This window comes from Chionomys nivalis, chromosome 6 (genome assembly GCF_950005125.1).
Source record: "Chionomys nivalis chromosome 6, mChiNiv1.1, whole genome shotgun sequence".
Classification (NCBI taxonomy): Eukaryota; Metazoa; Chordata; class Mammalia; order Rodentia; family Cricetidae; genus Chionomys; species Chionomys nivalis.
The window spans coordinates 102,070,964-102,083,307 of NC_080091.1; the positions used below are offsets into that span (position 1 = coordinate 102,070,964).

The window sequence follows — 12,344 nt, forward strand, 5'->3', positions numbered from 1 at the left end:
GGGGGCTGTTTAAGACTGGGGCCTGCACAGATGTGGAATAGGCCGGGCTCTGTCTATATAAGTCTCAGTCTATGCCTACCTCTGTTTCTTTTCATAAACAGGGTACCAGGAGACCCACATATCATCGACAAGTATCTGGAAAGGATATGAGACGGTAAATAAATAGGGGACAGACATACACACAAAACAAGGTCCCCTGTGTAGTCCAGGCTACCTCCACACTCCTACTCTCCTGGCCCTGCAAATCATGCACCTCCATGCCCGGTCTAAGACATTTTTTTTTCTTTATCAACTAGATAAAGAACTTTATGTACTAAGCCTAGTAGACTTCACTGACCCACGTAACCCATATTAAGCAGAACACTGGCAGGATTGTCCTAACAGCCAGAGAGACTGATTCAATATGAACGTCTACACTTTCCCCCATGACGGACAACAAATAAATAAGAGGACCCTTTCCACAGGCTTCACACCACAGCGCAGAGACGAAAGCTGAGACACTCACGGCTGTGGGAACTGAGTACAAGGCTGGTGTGCGGCGGCCGCAGGTAAGACAGCACACAGCAGTGATGTTGCAGTTGGTGTCCGAGTCCTGACAAAAGCAAGGAATGGATGGGGGGGGGGTGGTGATAAGAAGAAATCAACTATAAGGATTTCAAAATTGACCATATGCTGTGGAATAATGCTCTTGTACACTGTAAAGATTTATCACTCGTGTTAGTTTAATAAACCACTGCTTGACCAGTAGCTAGACAGGAAGTATAGGTAGGGCAACTACAGATTCTAAAAAGAGGAAAGGTAGAGATGCAGTCGCCAGCCAGAAGCAAGATGAGAATGCCTCACTGGGGAAAGGTACCAAGCTACATAGATAAGAATTATGGGTTAATTTAAACTGTAAGAGCTAGTTAATAAGCCTGAGCTAACAGACCAAACAGTTTATTATTAATATAAGCTTCTGTGTGTTTGGGGGGGATTGAATGGCTGCAGGACCAGGCAGGATAGAAACTTTTGTCTATAATCATGAGAAACAACCTGGAAACAAGATTAAACCTGAAGTCAGGGCTTTGCACCATCACCATTCTAATGAATGGCAAAGAGAGAAAAATCACACCCAGAAATCCTTACAGTTTGAGAGGAAACGTACTAAGGACGTTGGCCACCTCTTCACCATTAGCCTAGTTTTCCTTTGGCCCTGAATTGGTTTAACATCCTGGGGGAATCCTGTACCGTGAATCCCTGCCTCATGTGCAGAAGTACCTACTATTTCCTAGGCACAGAGATTCTACAGTCATTACTCGATACCTAGTTGAGCAATAGTAAGTAGTTTTCTCACCAGAGATGACAAAAATAAAACCCTAAATAAGTCAAGACCTCTGAGATCCGTTAGTAAACTAAAGCACCCTAATTTCTGGGAGAGCTGTGAGCCAACGCTCTACAATTCCCAACCAAGACAATGATGTTTACTTTAATTTTTTTTTGTATTTTTTTAATTTAATTTTATTTTATTCTTTTTTAATTAAAATTTCCACCTCCTCCCCGTTTCCCATTTCCCTCCCCCTCCTCCCACATATTTCCCCCTCCCCCCACTTCTCTCCCCCTATCCCCACTCCTCCTCTCCTCCCCCACTCCATTCCCCCTCCCTCTCGATACTGAAGAGCAGTCCAAATTCCCTGCCCTGCGGGAAGACCAAGGTCCTACCACTTCTATTTAGGTCCAGGAAGGTGAGCATCCAAACAGGCTAGGCTCCCACAAAGCCAGTTCATGTATTAGGATCGAAACCTAGTGCCATAACTTTATAACCCACGTGAAGAAAAGTAAGAGGGTTTTGAAACAACAAAAACCTTAGCTTGTGTTGATCTCCACTGCAAATTTGCTCTTGATCCCCAACTTCTCCTTGGCATTTAACATCAAAGCCAGTAAGTTTCCCTTCACTCTTGGCCTCTCTGCTGGAAGAGACAAACCCACTTCTCAAGCAAGTCCTCAGCACAGACAGAAATGGCAGGGCCTGGCATTTAAGAAAACCTGGATATATCAATTCATTTTTCCCTTAAAGAAACAAAAACAAGCACCTCACTTTTCCTCCATTTCCCTGTCCCATCTTCCCCTCATGTTTTAACAAAGCAGTACAGTCAGGATGTTAGACCACTGAAGACACTGATAACTAAAGAGAAGACAGCGCTTTGTTTCATTTCCCAAAGAAAATGCACCACAAATTTCAATTAGTATCTTTCTAAATATGACATAAAACTCTCGTTAAGCAAAGCCTCAAACTTAAGTAGTGCAAAGATAATAAAATAAAATTATTTCTGCATAGGAACCTTTGCTTTTGAACAAAAGTTTTCATGCATCCCAAGTCGGCCTCAAACTCACTAGGTAGCTTAGGCAGTTTCTCCCTCCTCAATGCTGGAATTATAGGTGTGCAACACCACACGCAATCTACACTGAGCAAGGAATCAAACACAGGGCGTCTTGCATGGTATACAAGCACTGATCAACAAAGCTAGATACCCAGTCTCTATCTAGGAACTATTACAAAAATATCTCATGTCTTAATGTAAAGTTCGATAAGTACAATGTGAACTTCTCAGCACGTAGGAGAGTCGGGGAATGTGTCATGGCTAAAGGCTACAGGCAGAACCACACATCAGGTATGAACTGACTTACTTCCGGAGACACAAGGCAGAGAGGGTTCTTTTTAATACTGAAAGCTTGCAGAGTGTTGGTCTAACTCCCCGATGGTACATGCTCACTGACAGCTGAAATGAGACGCTGCAGATTAAGACACACCATATAAAGTTTAGAGAACATAAATACGTTCATGTAAATTGGTAGACACAGAAGAGGCAATGCCTCAAGCTGTACGCCAAGTCTAAACAGAATTAAAAAAAGACTAGAACTGGGGACATCTGATCCTGGGTGCAGGCTTCTTTTGTGGACTGACAAAGGCCCACCTAACTTAGCACCGCTCTCTCTTCCTGAGGCAGCAGCTTTCCAGACTACCAGAGGGTCAAAAATCTAAGACCCCAGTCTAAGACCCAGAATCCCCATTAGCTAACATGGTCCCGTCTAAGGCTCCCACATCTCCGTTGACTAACATGACTCCATCTAAGACCCAGCATCTCTGTTGGCTAATACGGCCCCTGTCTAAGACCTAGCATCTCCATTGGCCCCATCTGACTCAGCATCTCCATTGGCTAACACGGCCCCATCTGACCCAGCATCTCTGCTGGCTAACACAGTTGCTTCTTGTGGACTTTAGTTTTCTGTCCAATCACGGACTGTTTCACCTTGCAGTTGCCAGAACCAACTGATTACAGGTAAGATACAGAAAGTAGCCCTGCAAACAGACAAGAACACCTAAAAGGCTGTATTACTTCTGAGTTTAAACTCTACTGAGGGGCACTGGAGAGACGGCTCAGGAGTTAAAAGCACTGCTGCTCTTCCAAAGGACCCAGGTTCAACTCCCAGCAGTCACATGGTGACTCACAACTGTCTCTAAGTTCAGTTCCAAGGGATTTGAGGCCTTCTTCTGACCTCCACAGGCACCTGGCACACACATGGTATACATACATACACACTTACATACATACATGCAGGCAAAATTCCCATATGCATGAAATAAAATAAATCTTAAAAACAAAAACAAAAAACCCCAACTCCACTGAGGTGGGACTATACCCCGTTCAGAGGGTCAGCAAACTAGTTCACCATACCTTAAAGCAGAGTGACAAACAGACACAAGCACAGTACTCAAGCAATTAATAAACCTGAGGGCAGCACATACACTTGAATAAAAAATATGAAAAATAACCGCCATGTGCATCCTTCAGAAATATTTTTTGTGAAATCAAGTATAGCTGCATGGAAGGCTGTTTGCTTAGTGCACACAAGGTCCTGAGTTCAATCCTCAGCAGGAGAAAAGGAAGAGAAAGGGAAGAGGGAGGGGCTTGAATGGTTTGCTTTTATCCTTACGGTGTATCTGGAATAAGAGGCATAAATACAGATAACATACAATTCAATTCAAACCCAAGTCAAGGCAGCAAGGAGGAAATTAACTGCTCGGGCCATAAAAAAATATTTTGGTTACTGTTGCTGTATTATACCAACTGCCAACATTTTTAAGGTGCTCAAAACACCTATCTTTAAAGACATTCATGTTCTGGGACTGGCCAAGTGGCCCAGCAGATAAAGGTGCTTGCCACCAAGTCTGATGATCTGAACTGATCCCCGGGGACCCACACGGAAGGAGAGACATGACTCCTACCACTTGTCCTCAGACTTCCACATGTGTGCTGTGCCCTATGTGAGTCACACAAAATAAATAGGATAAAAATGTTTAATCTGAAGAATCATTGAAATACGGAGATATTATCATTGAAATTGTCTCCAAACTGTTGATATGAAAAAGAAGGTGGGCACAAACTTATTGGCATATCTGAGAGCTTCTCTTAAAGCAAAATTAATTATGCAAAAATATATTTTGATGTAACATCTTCAGGATTAGAATGATATAATTAGACTGGGAGTGTGTGAAGTTACAAGTCTTTGATTCCAGCATTTGGGGGATAGAGGCCAGGAAATCTCTGAGCTCCTGGCCACTCAAGACTACATGGTAAGATTGTGCTCTGAGTGGCATAGATCTGAATTCAGTCATCAGCTTGCCTCTTGAGAAAGCCTTCTTGCCCCCAAAGATGAAGGACCAAAGTATGCACAGAAAAAGGTCCTCCTTTTGGCCGAGTCTCACTTCCCTCCCGTCATCTGTTCAAACTGCAGCCTCCAAAACAAGTAAGAGGTTGAGACTGTCTTCTCTGCTGCTCACACACTGAACCTGTCCTAATAACCACCCCATCAGCCCTTCTCAGCCAAGGTGGCTCCCTAGTGACCATTCTCAACACAGCCATTTCCCAGGGAGAAACAGGTGCCATCAAGTAATGCCAGGCTGTCTCCTTCAGTGAGGGAGAAGCCAAACTAAGTCCACAGAGGGAAGAGCATCTTCAGAAATGAAGGTGTGAAGTCTATAGTATAAACCCACCTGTTCCCAGGCATTTTACTCTCCTTTTGCTAACATCTGGAACCAAACAAGGCATGGTTAGGGAATTCTATTGGCCTCGTGACTGTAAGAAAAATCAATCTCTATTTTAGCTTGGTGACAACTGGAATTTAATAAATTAAGAGTGTCTGGCTCATATTTATAAAGCTCCATGTTTCCAGAGTGAAACCACAGCAGAGGTAAGGAGCCAGACACCAGACTAAACACCTCAGAACTGCTGTCGCTCACTTGTGGTCCCTACTTCTCTGGCGTGTGTGTCTGCACTACCAATTCCCTCCCTCAATTTGTGATGGCCTGGTTCCACAAGCAACCCACCTCCTCGGTTGGTTCCCAGCCTAGCTGTCAAGCTTCCCTTACTCCTCCTCACTCAGAGCCATCAGCTTCCTCCTTCCTTCTCCACTTTCTCCCTCACACCAACTTCAGCGACACCCAACAGTCCCAAGCTTCCCAGAACGGTATTTAGACAACCTCAGGCCAGCGAGAGAGGAACAAAGAGCAGCTGCTCAGGGCAGCAGCTGGAGAGGGTAGTGAGGGCAGCTGGGGACTTCAGGAGGCCGCCCAGACAGTCGCAGGGCAGCCCAGGAGCCAGCCCAGCCTGGAGAGCGCCAATCTAGGGGAGCATCCAGAGGTCCCCAAACCGCGCTGCCCCCCTTCCAGCCCTGTCTCATACACCTGGGCGGTGGCGACAAAGTGGTAGGGACTCCTGGAGGAAGACATAGTGGCAGGGACAGGCGATCGAGAAAGTCCCTGAGAGCGACGACCCCTTGCCTTCCCGCCCCGGCCCGCGCACCTGGACCAGGTGGCCACCCTGCTCCCTCAGGGTGCTCTCGAGGACTCGGCTGCTGGCGGGCGGGCTCCGGGGACTGGAACCGCTGCGACGCGAGACTTCACTCCTCCATCCTGGGAGCCGGCAGCACGTTACAGTCAGCAGTGCACTTCCTGTTTCAAAAAGAGCGAGAGAGTGTGTTGGCCGAGGGGGGCGCGGAGCAGCCGCCCAGCGAGCGAGCAAGCGGGTGGGCTAGCAAGGGGAAGCGGCTTGCATAACCGGCCATCTAGCCCACGGTGGCCCCGCGGGCCCCGGGGTCCGCACCACCCGGCTAGCTTCCCGGGGCCCGGCCTCCCCCTGCCGGCCGCAGCTCCGGTCCAGCGCTCCAGTCCGAGCTGCAGGGCGCACCTCCCCGCCGCCGCCGCCGACTCCTCCACGCTCCAGGCTCCCTCGGGGTGGGCAGCCCGCACTCGGTCTTCGCTTCCCTCCTGCCTCACCTCCCGGTCCAGCCTCCGCCTCCCAAGAGAAGAATCACCTCCGGGAAGGTATACAGGCAAGACCAGAGCTTTGCCAGGGGAGAGGAGGCTTCAAGTATGCAAATCTGGGAAGTTAGCAGCTACATCCCAGCACTCGCAGCAGGGAGCTTCAGGATGGGAAATTACTTGTCTGGTGCTGACTCAAAAAGAGAAGCGTGCGCACAGCTGCCGCAGTAGAGCTGTCACGGAGTCGGGGTGGGGTTGCGGGGCACCCCGCAAATATGCTGGGTTCCTCCTAGGGTCTCCGTTGAGACCACGGATGTCAGTTCATTTACCAGATACACGCCCCCAACACCCACAACATAACCGTAAACTTTTGTTCCATATGATTTCGAATCACAGAAAAGTTCTTAAGTTCTGACATCACGTTCATTTTGATCAAACTCCGACTTCATTTTCTTTTCTATTTTTTAAATTCTTTTAAAATTCACTTATGGCGGGGAGGGGGGGTAGGGTGGGCGGCGCATGCGTACTGCGATGCACGTGTGCCGGTCAGAGGACGCTCGGAGTCAGTGCTCCCTTTCCACCACATGGCTCTAACTTAGGTGGTCTGGCCAGGCTTAGTGACAAGTCTCTTTTACAGGCTGGCCCTGACTTAAAGAGATTTCGGAGCAGTAAACTAAGGCGTATGTGTGTGGGGGGGGGGGATGCAGCGGGAGGAGGTGACTGGGCAGTAAAGACACTCGCCACCAAGCCCAAGGCCTACAGGTGGAAGGAGAGAACCAATTTCCATAATTTGTCTTCTGACCTCCATGAGTGCCTTGGCACACAAATGTCCACATGTATACAAATAACTGTAATTTTTTTTTAATTTGTAAAAAAGTAAACAGGTGACTCAAAATCTACCGCAGTCAAGAGCTCGCCAGTTTCAGAAGTTGGCCAGAGTTTACAACCTGCCTGCCCCTGCACCTGGGACCTCTCAGGCAACAGGCACTTAACAGAAGGTTATTGGTTTCAATAAACTGGTCTTGTTTCCAAACCCAAAACAGAACCGAGACAATAAACTCTGATTATTCTATGTAAAAAGCTAAACTCTGACAGTAGGAAGAAACTGGTACAAATTGAAGTTCTACTCAGTGCCCGACAGATCTTACTCCCCTCTAGTCTTAGCATCTCCCAACAGGTCTGGAGACCCTTGCTCCCATATTCCCAGAGGAGGAAACAGGGTCAAGAAGTTAAGTCTCCCCAACAGAATGGTCCACTGGAGAGCTGGATATGGGTTCTTCCTAAGTATAAAATCTGGGTCATTTCCCCTACACTAAATTCCTAAGACAATAGCGCGTTCTGGGGGAAAAGCCAAGCGCTCCAAGACCATCTGGGATCCATCCCTGGTCTCAAAAGGAGCCTGTACTTCTCTGGCTCCCATTCTGGGGCGTGCTGGGTTTGTCACCCACCTGACTTTGCAAGTACCTTGACTCAAGCAAGGGACACGGTGCGCTCATCCACGATCAGCGCTGGTTCTAGGAGCCTTTTCATAGTCACTTGGTAGCAAAAGTTCAAGAGGTTCTGATGGCCGCTCACATGCCAAGGTACAAAGTCTGTCCAATACAGAACTTAACTAGCAAATGTTTGTCCCATGAATTCCTTTTTCCCTAATGGGGAAATTTTAACAAGCCAAATGTTGCTTGTAGAATTGAATGCCTGCCTGAGGTTTTTAGGAAAATGACTGACCGCTTCCCTCTGTGCATCTCCTCCAGCTCGAACGCTTATTGCTCATCTGTCGGTCGCGTGCAGCTATTACTCTCTTGACACAGGCTAAGGAAAGAAACAGCCCTTTCAAAGTGATCAGGAATCCTGGCAGTAATGACATGCAGACAACTGCGGACAACACAAACTGCATCCCTCCAGCCCCGCCCTTCTCCTTCACAAACTACAGCAGCACAGGTAGGAGCAGTAGAGGTTCAAATGGCGGAGACTGGCCAGAGGGGACACAAGAATCAGGGACAGTCATGCTATTCCTCAAGGAGTCTATTGGGGGCTTATTTCTAAAACTTTCCTGAGGGGTTTAGAGTCCTTTTAGGCCTGTTCTACTCACCCACTTCCCACTGCTGAACCAGACAAACTCCAGCCCTTCAATGCTTTTGAGAAACTTAATGCTCGTTCCCAAAGGGCTACCAGGCATTAGCTGACAATCTCTTACAGTTTAAAACCAGTCAACAATCACAAGCTTTGAGCCAGGGATAGTGAGACACACCTTTAATCCAAGCACTCGGAGGCAGAACCAGACTGATCTCTGTGAGCTTGAGGCCAGCCTAGTCTACAAAGTAAGTGCCAAGACACGCAGGGATACACAAAGGAACCCTGTCTCGAAAACAAATAAAAATCAGCAGGAGCAGCTTTAAAGGACATAATTCCATCTTTAAAACATTTTGTTATCCTTGTCTTCATTCCAGGTACTTACTTTAACTCTAAGAGTTCAAAATAATAATCTCTGAAGAAAAGCAAACTTTTTTTTGGGGGGGGGGGGGCAGGGTCTCACTATATAGCCCTAGCTGGCCTAGAACTCACTATGTAGACTAGGCTGGCCAGGAACTTACAGAAATGCCTGCCCCGGTCTCCTGAGTTCTGGCAGTAAGGAGTTCACCACCAACTCCTAAAAAACAACATAACTCCTAGAAAATGCCAAGGAAGGTCTGGAGAGCTGGCTTAGCAGTTAAGAGTATAGGATGCTCTTGCAGAGAACCCAGTTCAATTCCCAGCACTCATATGGTGGCTCTCACCCATCTATGACTCCAGGATCTCCAATGCCCTCTTCTGGCCTTCTCGGGCACTAGGCATGAACATGATACACGAACATACATGCAGACAAAACACACATCTAAAATAAAATTTAAAAATCTTTTTTAAAATCTCACACAGAGAGAGACAGACAGACTGCAGAGATACCTTGGTCAGTAGGGTGTTGACTGAGTTCCATTCTCAGTACCCATGTAAAAAGCCAGGCATGGTGACGAGAGAGTGTAATCCCAGAGTTTTAGACAAGAAGATACTGTGACTCGCAAGTCACCCAGCCTGGCAGAATCAGTAAACCCCAAGCCCCACATGGAAAGACTGTCTGTAAAAGCAAGGTGGAGGGAGGGCTGCCAAAGAACCATGCGCAGTTGACCTCTGACCTCCACACATTTGTATCTACATGCAAACATACATGCCTGCATACAAACGAAAAACAAAAGGCAAAGAAACAGCCATATTGTCTCCTAGAGCCTTAACTTATAAGTGATCTACTAAGATCACACCATCTTGCTTTTCAAAATCTCCCCTAGATCGGAGACATTCGGTCATTAACGTAAAATGTCAACAGTAAGCGCCGATATAACTATGATACATAGTCCCACCGAATGCAACAGTCCCCAGCGTGCTGCTAAACCTTCAACATGCACCAGGTCTGTGCAGCACAGCACACCCCATCCCAGTACGGTTGTTCTTCAGCTGTCTGTGCACCACAGAATGGTTTCCTCTTCTACTGCCCTACGAGGAAAAAGCTGAAATCACAGTGTGACCAGAAGAGAACAAGAAAGATGATTGTGAGGCTGCTCATGGTGGGGCCACTCATGGTGGCACTCTCCTGAATATCCCTGCACTTTAGAGGTGGAGGATGGGTCAGAAGCCGAGGCCTTTCTTACATGTCTCAAAACAAAGAATAACAACACTGATTTTACAGGAATTAAGGGAGAGGGGAGGTCTTTGAAAGCCTTCTCTCCCTCAAAACCACAACCTAGGGCATGACAAAGCCCTTTGAAAGGCTCTAAACAGTTGCATTCTCTCCAAAGCAATGCTGCTTGCTCTTCATCTTAAGCAAGGCACCCCTTTGAAGGTTGAAACTGTTTACCAATAGGTTTCTTGGGGTGCCTATCAGAATGAATGGCAGATGGGTTTGCATTCACAAGGACGAAAACTGACAAGCTGTCTGGTTCCCTAAGCGATGCCCTCTGTCCCCACAGCCCTCATGGCAGATGTGGCTGCCTCAGCCCTCCCACCAGGAGGATGCATGCAGCAGTGCCTTCTGGGAAGGTGGGTCCTGGCACCGAGGCAGGTCCTGGCCTATGGCTTTCAAAGAAGCCATTCTCGAGCCAACTGGCTGGTTCAACTGGCATGTCCCCCAGAGAGCTATTACCATCTTCATGGAGCCAGAATGAGTGTCCTTTCCTGGGCAAAGTGGAACACGGGGCTGCAAATCTCTTTTAAGAGCTGGGTATTCTCAGCCTCCAAATCCAAGAGTCATGAATCTCCTGACTTCGAAGAAAGTTAATACGCACCCATAGGCCTCAATATCCCAGACCAACCTACCCCACAGAAGTCTCCCAAATGCCTGGGCAGGAAGAGCTTGGCAGAAGCAGAGGACCAGGGATGGCCATTTTCTTTTCTTTTTAACTTATTTCTATTCTTTGTGTGAAGAGTTTGCCTGCAGGTGTTATGGGCACCGTGTGCACACAGTGCTGAGTGGTTTCCTAAAGCAGAGGGTTAACAAGCTGACACGCACCTGGGGTCTATCCTTCCTCCTTTTAAGTGGACAGAAATGAGTGGGTACACTTTGTCTGTAGCTATGTGCCATGTATCTTTTATTCAGGATAAAAACAAAACCCTCACTTTTACAACAATAACCCGGTGCTGGCTTGGAGGTGCAATCCGGATTGGGAACACCAGAAGAACTGCTACAAGCTTCACCAGCCTGGGCTACAGGGCATGACCTCACCTCAATACACAAACCCACGAATGAGTAAGTCATAACTTGTAACAGTTGCCTCGACTCCTCATTGTTTTGGCAAATATTGGTAAACCTGAAAGCACAACTGTTTATTTTGCAACTGACAATTGATTCTAGGTTGTCATGGCACCAGCAGATGCAGATGCGATTCAATCTGCTCACGGGCTGAAGCCGAGCATCCTTTTATTTAAGTAATAAGACATGTCCTGCAAGAAACTGTGACGGACAAAACTGTAACACACTGTAGTGTGTGTCCTTTCTCACTCTTTAGTTAGTAGGTCAATGTCTCTGATTTTGAGGGTAATACAGGAGGATAAAAGAGGACAAAAGTCAGACAGCATGTGGTGGCCCACACCTGTAGTCCTAGTGCCTGGAGACAGAGACGGTAGGACCAGAAGTTCAAGAGAATTCTCTCCCATACATCAAGTCTGAGGCCACTGTGGGCTGCACAAGGCCCTGTTTCAAAAACCAAAAAATCTCAGCAATAACAAAAAAGATGTCGCAAAAGTTTCACTAAATCCAAACACCCTCAAACAAAATGTTCCTGGAAAGACATCACAGGGAACACTGGCTCATCTGCTGGCTGCTGACCGCGTGCGCTGAGCATCCTCTCAGCTTCCTTCTGAGAAGAACTGCTTTCATTTCCTTGGTGTGTTCTTACCTCTAAAGCAATTTACTTGAAACCCAAGCAACTTAAAAATAATTTGTCCTAATAAGCCTAACAGATATCATGATCATTGCTAAGGCACCAAGTCTCCTAAAATGACTTTTTTATAAAACTGTGTGTGCCTACAATCTCAGCTTGGAAAGCAGAGACAGGAAGGCCACAAGTTCCGAGAGCTGGAGGCAATCCCCAGGAAATATAATAATATAGACTGGGTTTATGTGCATACAAGGAGCTAACATAGCCAACCACACATAAGAGGTAGGAGTAGCGAACACAGAAGCTGACAGGGAATAAGACACACACAACACTATCTTGACAACAACCAATCTTCATCACCTACTGCCGCAAAGACTACAGGAAGAAACACCGATTGTGAAAAGCCCAGGGAACAGAGTTAAACAGATTGGTTTTCATCCCTTTTACTTTCAATGGAACAGCATGGTAAATAAAAATAAAAGTGCCCAGGCAAGCCCAGAAACTATATTATAAACTTTTGAAAGCTGATAGTCAATGTTTGATTTGTTTGTTTGTTTGTTTATGGTTTTTTGAGACAGGTTTTCTCTGTGTAGCTCTGAGCTGTTCTGGAACTCACTATGTACAGCAGGCTGGCCTTAAACTTA

At 46.8% G+C, this 12,344-nt stretch overlaps 1 protein-coding gene across 3 annotated transcripts in view; it reads right to left on the bottom strand.

Annotated features, from left to right (window-relative positions):
* Positions 1–12,344, bottom strand: part of Lrrc8d (leucine rich repeat containing 8 VRAC subunit D) — a 106,750-nt gene that overhangs the window by 75,852 nt on the left and 18,554 nt on the right. For 2 of the 3 annotated variants that reach the window (XM_057772690.1, XM_057772691.1), the window contains one exon: positions 5,841–5,989. The gene's annotated coding sequence lies outside the window, so the exon portion shown is untranslated. Of the gene's footprint in view, positions 1–5,840; positions 5,990–6,313; positions 6,345–12,344 lie in introns of those variants that run through there. The other variant, XM_057772692.1, reaches the window with a different exon arrangement.